This window comes from Aquarana catesbeiana, linkage group LG06, assembly GCF_042186555.1.
Source record: "Aquarana catesbeiana isolate 2022-GZ linkage group LG06, ASM4218655v1, whole genome shotgun sequence".
In the NCBI taxonomy this organism is placed as follows: Eukaryota; Metazoa; Chordata; class Amphibia; order Anura; family Ranidae; genus Aquarana; species Aquarana catesbeiana.
Genome location: NC_133329.1, coordinates 56,955,070 through 56,964,265, shown reverse-complemented (window position 1 = coordinate 56,964,265; position 9,196 = coordinate 56,955,070). Strand labels below are relative to the sequence as shown.

The following is a 9,196-nucleotide window of genomic DNA, read 5'->3' as shown; positions in this document are numbered from 1 at the left end:
GCCAAAAAACTTGAACTTACAAAGTTCACATTAGGTAAAACCTGAAGGCTATATCAGACATCAGTATTTAGGAACTGGGTTTGATATAGCGTTCAGATGGGGGGAAATCACCCCTGGAAAAGCCAAATTTGGAAGATGCACACCAATTTACGAATGTCAACATGTGCTATCTGCCATCAGGGGGGATCAAGGGACGTGCTTTGGGGGAGCAAGCCCTTCCTCAATGCTACTTTACAATTGAGGAAGGGGTTGCACCCCCAAAACGCGTCCATTGATCTCCCGTGATGGCAGATAGCACATGTTGGCACACTGTATGCATCCTCCAAATTTGGCTTTTCAAAACATTGCAAAACATTTTAAAAGATTGGACCACAATAAAACAAGTGATTTTGTGGGGTTTAAATTCGCCCCAAAACATCAATGATGTTATTATTTTTTTAATCACATCATTGATTTTTTGCTGGATGTTTTGCAGTTCGGAATTACACCCCATGATCTCCCCGATCAGGATCTGGGCACTTTCAGAAGTAAAGCGTTCTCTATCCCTCACATCACGATCACCTAAAAAGAGATAAAGAAAAAAAAAAAAGGTCTCAAAAATCTGCCACCATCCATCTCTTTTACCTGAGCCTGTGGTCGCAGACACTCACCTGTTGTGGTGCCAATCTCCACCACATCTTCTTCTTCCTCCTGCTCTTCTTCTTGGGTTTGGGGTATTTCACCTTCTTCCATAGGTGGGGGGTCTGTGTTCTCCTGGGATGAGGGGTGTCCTCCGAGTCTTTTCTCCTCTATGTAAAACAAAAATGGTATAATTAGCACACAGATATTTGATGGCAGAACTAGAAATAGGAAACATTGCTTGGAAGTGGGGTACAATTGTCTATTTTAGCCAAGTTCCAAGATGTATATTTTTTATTGGCCTTTGTCAAGCTGCAATACTTTACCTGTTTGGTACAAGCTTCACAGATGTAGCCCCCCTATAGTATACACTGGAGCACCTGTGTGGCCCCCCTAATAAAAATGGTGTTCTGGGTTCCCACACTAGTGCTCCAGTGTCCAGATGTGAAAACAGCTGCTCAGTGTCCCTTCCTTACACACAATCTAGTTGGCATTTCATTCTAGTAACAAACCCATCTACAAAAACAAATATTTGGCATCCAAGTAGGCCCAAAAAAATGTGTGAAAATGCATATAGCCTAAACAATGGTGTTCTAGAGGCCGAAAGAAAAATGTTTGATACTGAAATAAATGGCTTAATATTGTATAAAAAGCCTTCAATAATGATGATTTCTCGTGAGACGAATTTTGGAATTATTTCTGCTTGAGTCAGCTTAAATCAAACTGTGTGTTTTATTGTACACACATAAACTTGGAAAATACTTACAAAAATAGTACATTCATATTCAGAATTAGTATTGTTTCATATAGGCAAAAAATGTTCAAATATAGTTCATTTGTTTCAAAGATCTGAAAAAAGTTCTTAAAGTCATTAGACCATGTGCTTCCCTTTGAATAAGCTCTTCAAGATGGCCGATTAACTTCTTGTGTCCTGGAAGGAATTCTGTGTGCATAGGAGAGCTGTGTCTTGAATAGGTATATGTGGCTTGGAAGCAGAAGATGTGTGTGCAGAGGCAGAAGACTGAATTCCTTGTGTCTATATGAACTCAGTCTTTCAAATTCGCGCCCAAACACAAATCCCTCCCATACACTCCCTTTTCTCCTCCTTCCTAAGAGTGGGGGCTAGAGTGGATATACAAGCCTCTTTAACATCTGTTTCACTTTAACCAACCCTCTAAACATGAAACAGGATATATGTGAGAGAGCCTATAAGACCACTTAAAACATAAACGCATAAATCAAACAGAGTATTGGTTACATAGGAAGATTTTCAACCCATACATATATTATTTACAAAATCCATCAAATTCTGACAGGGACCTGCATTTTCAGTCAGTGAGTCGTCATCTGGATATCACTAGCTCAAAGTCCTATCACTCACACAAATATGGAAAATGCATATTCTTTTTAATAAAGCCAATTAAAATTTAGATATTGAGAATATAACATTCCCCTCTGAAATATGAATAACAATCATATTTTATCCATTCATAACATACATGTCCCATTCATACTGACTGATCCAATAACTCCAAATGTATTTCCATCACCAACCGAGTCTGCAATACCAAAACCCATCTTTCTCTTAAGTTTATTTTGCAATAAATCATCTCCTTTCTTGATTTCATTTCTAATTCGATAATATAATTTTTTCATTCTAAACATCAAACATAACTGAAATATAATGAATGAATATAATGAATAACATAATAATAATAAAAAGAATAACTATAGGATGTGATAAAATATTTCCTGCTGCTGAGGTTATTGAAGTTTTTCCCCAAATTGATACACTATTACTGAATTTTTTCCACCAATTACTTCCTGAAAATTCTGACCATTGATGAGATATCTCTTGCAAATTACCTTGTTCATGTTTAAACAATATTTCTGCATTCTGAAGTTCCTTAGCCAAAGCTATCAATAAACCTTTATCCTTATGAATTACATTTGCCCATTCTTCCCAAGGAAATTCATCTATCTGAGATATATTATATTGTGTGGGAAGAGCACTTATATTTTTCATAAGCATATTTGTTAAATTTGTTCTAAACCCATTAATACTTATTGCTACAATGTCTCCTTCTATACAATACAAGCCTTGATTTAGGTTTTCTGTATTTGTACAAGAAGAGAAAAAAGTTTTAACCCTTTCTGTATCTGACATGATCTGGAAACAAACTTTCTTTTTATCTACACGAGTAATTAATTCAGAAATTGTTTCAACTTTTTCTATTCTTGCTGAACATAATGTATGATTATGATAACAAGAATGAAAAATACTTTTATCTTGATTAGGTAAACATATAACTTTAGACTGAAATTGTAAACATGATGACAAATCTAATTGTTCTAATTCAGAATTTTCATTGTTAAATGCAAAATCTGTATACTGTAATTTATAATACAATAATTGTGTATTGCTGACGAGTAATCCCAAGACAGTGATTGGAACCAAAATTTGTTCTTGTCCTGCTATTGGAATCATAGAAGAACTATAACAAACATCCTGTTTACATCCTATCCATTTATTTACCCATAAATCTGTATGATTTATAGCATATACATATTCTCTGGGTAAATTCTGTAAAATGCCAAGAGGGGTTATTCCACTCTGAAATGCTTGTGCAATTATTTTAAAATTAGTGGAATATTCAGTCTGGATCTCTAAACATGCTCTGGCAATATGAGAATGTTGTTCACTTAACATTAAATCAAGAGTAATATTTTGAAGATGTAAAATAGATTGACCCATTATATTAGCTGTTTTAATAACCATATTTTCTAAAATTTCATTTAAATTTCTCTGTATTTTAATCCCGTTACTACCCACTAAACCAGCTGTCTCAAGATCAGACTTTAAAGTATTAATGTCCATACTATTAGTAATACTCCCAATTGTGCCAATCCCTCCTAAAATACCTTCAACAATACCACGCTTATTTCTGTTATGATTTCTATTATTAATTCCAAACCATCTTTCAATACCCAATTCCATATTAACCAAATGTCCTTGACATTGTGGAAACCTTGTAGAAATTTTCCATTCTGAAACATTAAAGTTCCACAATATAATGACAAACTTTCCCTCTCTCAAAAGAGTTCTGGATTGGAAATGGTTAATCTGAAATGGATTTGCTGAGACACTTTTCTTACCAACACATGGAGTTTTCCTAGGAGACCTTACAACAACACTTGCCTTCGCACATTTCATTGGATAATTTACTATTGATATGCAACATTCATATATACCAGTATCATTCAAAGATACTCTCATTTGTTGATAAACAAATGTATTATTGATCCAATTCACACTACCATAAATTCCTTTATGAATTATCATAGTAGAACTGTGAAGAAAACTTCCCAAAAATTCATCGTTCCTTTTCCAAGTTACCAATGAATCTTGAGGTACATATATTTTTGTTTTACATATCAAATGCAAACTATCATTATCTTCAAAAATGTTCAAAGATTGTTACCTTTTACAAATACTGACCAAAAACTCCTTCCCAAAATATTACATTTAAAAGTTCCGGGTTCTGTTGTTTAACCTATAAGATCCCAGCATTTTAACAAAATTTGTTTTGGATTCTATTTTAACGTTTACCTCAACATTATTACTATGAATGAAATATAATTCTATACAGCAATCATATCCCTGTCCTACAAATACATATCCATAAAATTCTTCAGCTGTATTAATATCAACATATCTAGAATTATATTCTGTCATTTGTATTAAGATCAAACTCTTGTCCTCTGTATTAATATCAATGTCTTTATCACTTTTATCATCTATATTGATATCAGTGTCTAGATCTCTTTTGTCTCTGAATAATGTAATGATTTTGTTGTGTAATTCTTCAATCCTGTTAACCTCTGCATAGCTGGAACAGTTTGTGATATATTTTACCACAGATAAAATTGTCACTAGGAAAAAGATGAATCCTGTGATGATGATAAATCTTCTCTCTTTAACACTTTCTTTTGTTGAACTGTCATCTTTCTTCTTTTTTAGAATCCATGATTCCTCCAGGTTAGTGAAATATAATTCATTCCTAGGAAAAATAAAAGCAGCATCATTTATCTCAGAATATTACATTTGTTATACCCACATTTTTATTTATACATGCTTTTTCACTAAATTGAGAAATCCTTGAACTAGTACCATTGTCCCTTGAACATCCAAGATGTCAAATGGACCTTCCCAATTACTTTGCCATGGTCCACTTCTCCTGAACCTTTAATTCTGCCTGTGACGTGTATCTCACCATCTCTGGGTGTGACCTTACACATGGCAACTCTTTGATCACCATTTTCTTTCTGTATAAACTTATGCTAACAGCATCTAATTTTTGATTTAAATAAATCTTTCCATTCTTAATTATCAATCTTGATAAACCGTTTATCTTGAATAAAAGATAATTTTGGTTTTAATAATAAAATAACAAAATGTTACAAGAATAAGATATGTGTGTGTGGATATAACAGCAATTCTCATACTGTGTATATGTCTTGTGTATACTGGAGTGAATGTCTGTTGCAACATCTGCTGGAATGCATGTCTGCCAAAAAACTCTGTTACAGGCATTCTACTCCCAAAAAAACAAACCCCCTCCTTTTCTTATTCAGAAAGGTTCTTTTTTGTCTTGTAGTCCCACAGATGCAGACTCTCAATGAGTATTCCCCCCTCCTTTTTAAAAAAGTGGGTGTCACATCACTCTCAAATTCCTAAGGGTGGGGCTATGAGCTCTGTGAGTAACCATTTAACTTATACAATACAAGTTTCTTTAAACTTCTAAAACAAATACTACATATCAGTATATATACAAATTGTCTCTTAGTAATCTCCTAAACAAGGAATATTGTAAAATAAGAAATTATGATCTTTTAACTCAAACTTAAAAATGTGTGGAAGGACCATTTTTTTCATACAAGTAACTGCATGTAACACAATTCTGTTCAAATTGTCCTGTATCATCTATAACCAATACACTCTTATGCAAAAGGAGCACAAAATACCAAAAAGAAATATCTTTCCTGAATGACATTCAATACCTTTAAATAACATCCTAATATCCCTTCTCAAATCACAAGCATTGCAGTATAATACACTTCAGAGGGACACTAACTATCCTTGCTGTATACTGCCAACAATAGTTCATTGTGAAACAAGTGACAAAGTAAATTCTTCCTGTCAATAATTCAAATGAAGAATACTTTGTAACTGAAAAAACTGTACCTGCAAACTGTGAATGATATGATACATGAAATCTCTGTCCTATTCCCAAGATGTTACACATTACCTGCATGATTTTACCTATAAAATGGAATCCTCTGCCACTACTGGGATTTGCTAGTATACCTCAAACTAGAAAAACATGATTAATCAACATCCTAGCAATAATTAAAATATCTTTGTACACAGATTAGACAAGATTTAATTACTCTATCTACTGTCTCTTTCAATTTGTCCAAATAGAATTTCTCTTTAAGAAATTCAAGCAATTTTTGCTTACCAATGTGATCTAAACTGTCATAGTTAAATTTAGTGAATTCCACCTGTAGGTGTTGTGGTACATTAAAATATAGAAAATCCATCTAAGTCATGATATTAGATCCAGTTATCATAAACAAAATATAGATATTATATCACCCGATGAGAACTCAAAAGATAGATCCACCTTTTAATTCTCTGAAAACGAAGGAAAATCTTATATTTGTTTTTTCCACAACATAATTTTGACCATATTCAGGTTAAAATCACTAATTCTCCAAACAAATCTGCATCCTTTGCTAATTAAGTACAAAGCTGTTAATTACCCCCTTATCAGGTGAACTAAACCTCTCAATGTTCCATCTGAACAAAAAATAAAAAATTAAAATCATAATAATCATAACTGGTAAAAATTAATAAAAAATTAATAATCCAAAGGATTATCCTTGAAAGTATTAAAAATAGATCAAATAAAAACCAAATCTCTGAACCTCAAATCATAACCTTATTATCCATAGCAAAGAAACAATAACCAGAAAATCCTTACCATCCATGCAGTTCATTTAAGGACTGCTAACATTGTTTTTCACAGTGTTATATGATACATAGTGATACCTTTCCTGTCTTAATGGACTATTTGTAGTTTGCAATCTTTGCATTTGGGTCTTAAAAGGGAAATTAGTTTGATTATTATGGCCTCTATACCTCAAATTACTACACCAGCGCACAGAATACACTTCATAGCGTCTTGGCATCGTTTTCGGATAATACAACCTCTTTTGTATATCATTATTATTAGCCATCACACAAAACCTAGCTATGTGACCCTCTCTTTTGCAAACTAAACATTTAAGAGTTGTTTTTTTTGCATATACCTTTCTTTGAGAATATGGCGATGAAAATTTACATTTCTGTTGAATATTACTATTATTCAAATCAACAGACTTCACGCTTTCATTGTCTGAGGAAATATTAACCTCCTAAAATGACTCCACTGAGTCAACTCCAGAATCAGCATCATTATCCCTCGCCTCTGACTTTGTCACGTGTTCATAAGCTAAACACTGAGCATGTGCAGAAGACTGAGCTTGCAATAATTGCGTTTTAAGCAAACTTATAACATTCTCTTGTTCAATTTCTTTCTGAGTTAAAAAAGCAATACAACTTTCTTTTTCTTTAACCGATTCCAATAATGCATTCATTTTATGTTCTAATGCATCTTTTTCAATCATTAATTTTTCAATATGTAAATTCTCCTGTGTTTGTGCAATTTCTGTTACACTTTGCCTTTGTTTTCCTGGCATATCAAAAACCATTGCATTGAAGACTGTAATTAATTTCATCACATTGCTTAATTTTCTCTTAGATTTAGCTAATGAAAATCTAGTTTTATCAATTTCATTATTTGCCTGTAGGCATTGCTGAAACATAGATTTCCACAACTTAGCATCAGAAAAATGACTGGCTAAACCTTCAAATTCTAAATTACTTTCTTCAGCTAACACATTTATAAATTCCATATTTTGGTACTCACCGAATATAAAATTTTTCCGTTTTCCGCTGGACCCTAATTAAACCGTCTGTCAAGACTTCTGTATCCAAAATCCTCTGGTCTTCACACAATCATCAAAAACGTCAATCAAACGATTCTTCTAGGTTCTTTCAATAATTGCAAAGTTTTTTCCTGTTCCTCACTTTTTTCCCCTCTGTTCAACGGAATAAGTGGCAAAAACTTCTGACGATTGAAACTGGCTGGCGTCCGCCAATGAAATAAATGGCTTAATATTGTATAAAAAGCCTTCAATAATGATGATTTCTCGTGAGACGAATTTTGGAATTATTTCTGCTTGAGTCAGCTTAAATCAAACTGTGTGTTTTATTGTACACACATAAACTTGAAAAATACTTACAAAAATAGTACATTCATATTCAGAATTAGTATTGTTTCATATAGGCAAAAAATGTTCAAATATAGTTCATTTGTTTCAAAGATCTGAAAAAAGTTCTTAAAGTCATTAGACCATGTGCTTCCCTTTGAATAAGCTCTTCAAGATGGCCGATTAACTTCTTGTGTCCTGGAAGGAATTCTGTGTGCATAGGAGAGCTGTGTCTTGAATAGGTATATGTGGCTTGGAAGCAGAAGATGTGTGTGCAGAGGCAGAAGACTGGATTCCTTGTGTCTATATGAACTCAGTCTTTCAAATTCGCGCCCAAACACAAACCCTCCAAACCACAAACCCTCCCATACACTCCCCTTTCTCCTCCTTCCTAAGAGTGGGGGCTAGAGTAGATATACAAGCCTCTTTAACATCTGTTTCACTTTAATCAACCCTCTAAACATGAAACAGGATATATGTGAGAGAGCCTATAAGACCACTTAAAACATAAACGCATAAATCAAACAGAGTATTGGTTACATAGGAAGATTTTCAACCCATACATATATTATTTACAAAATCCATCAAATTCTGACAGGGTCTTGACCTGCATTTTCAGTCAATGAGTCGTCATCTGGATATCACTAGCTCAAAGTCCTATCATTCACACAAATATGGAAAATGCATATTCTTTTTAATAAAGCCAATTAAAATTTAGATATTAAGAATATAACAGATACGAACGAATAATGGGCCCATGAACATTAAAGTTGCCCTTTTAAACGTTACAATTAATAAAAGCATATGGAGCAGAACGAACGGAATAAAGACAGAAAGAATAGGAACACAGCACAACTACTTACTTTTTTGCAGCACTCTCCAGATCTTTCGGTACTGCTCTGGCTCTCTCAACTTCAGGTCCGACCACCGCTTCCTGAGCTGATCTTTAGATCTTCGTACCCCAAATTCCTGTGAAGGCTTTTGATCACTTTAGCAATGATTTTGGCCTTTCGGATGTTGGGGTTGGGGTAAGGCCCATATTTTCCGTCATAGTCGGACTTCCTCATGATGTCGACCATCTCCAACATCTCCCCAAAGGACATATTTGTGGCCTTAAAACGTCTCCTTCTGGATCGGGACGTGTCCGGATCCGGGCTTTCCTCCTCCTCCTCCTCATTGCTATAATTAGCACACACCTGCT

General features: G+C 34.0%; 1 long non-coding RNA gene across 1 annotated transcript; it reads right to left on the bottom strand.

The window, feature by feature from the left end:
• Positions 1–262: 262 nt before the first annotated feature.
• Positions 263–8,318, bottom strand: LOC141148457 (uncharacterized). Its single transcript, XR_012245222.1, has 4 exons — positions 7,653–8,318; positions 1,385–4,679; positions 651–788; positions 263–561 (listed from the first exon to the last, which is right to left on the bottom strand). It is a non-coding gene; the product is annotated as an uncharacterized lncRNA (long non-coding RNA).
• Positions 8,319–9,196: the final 878 nt, after the last annotated feature.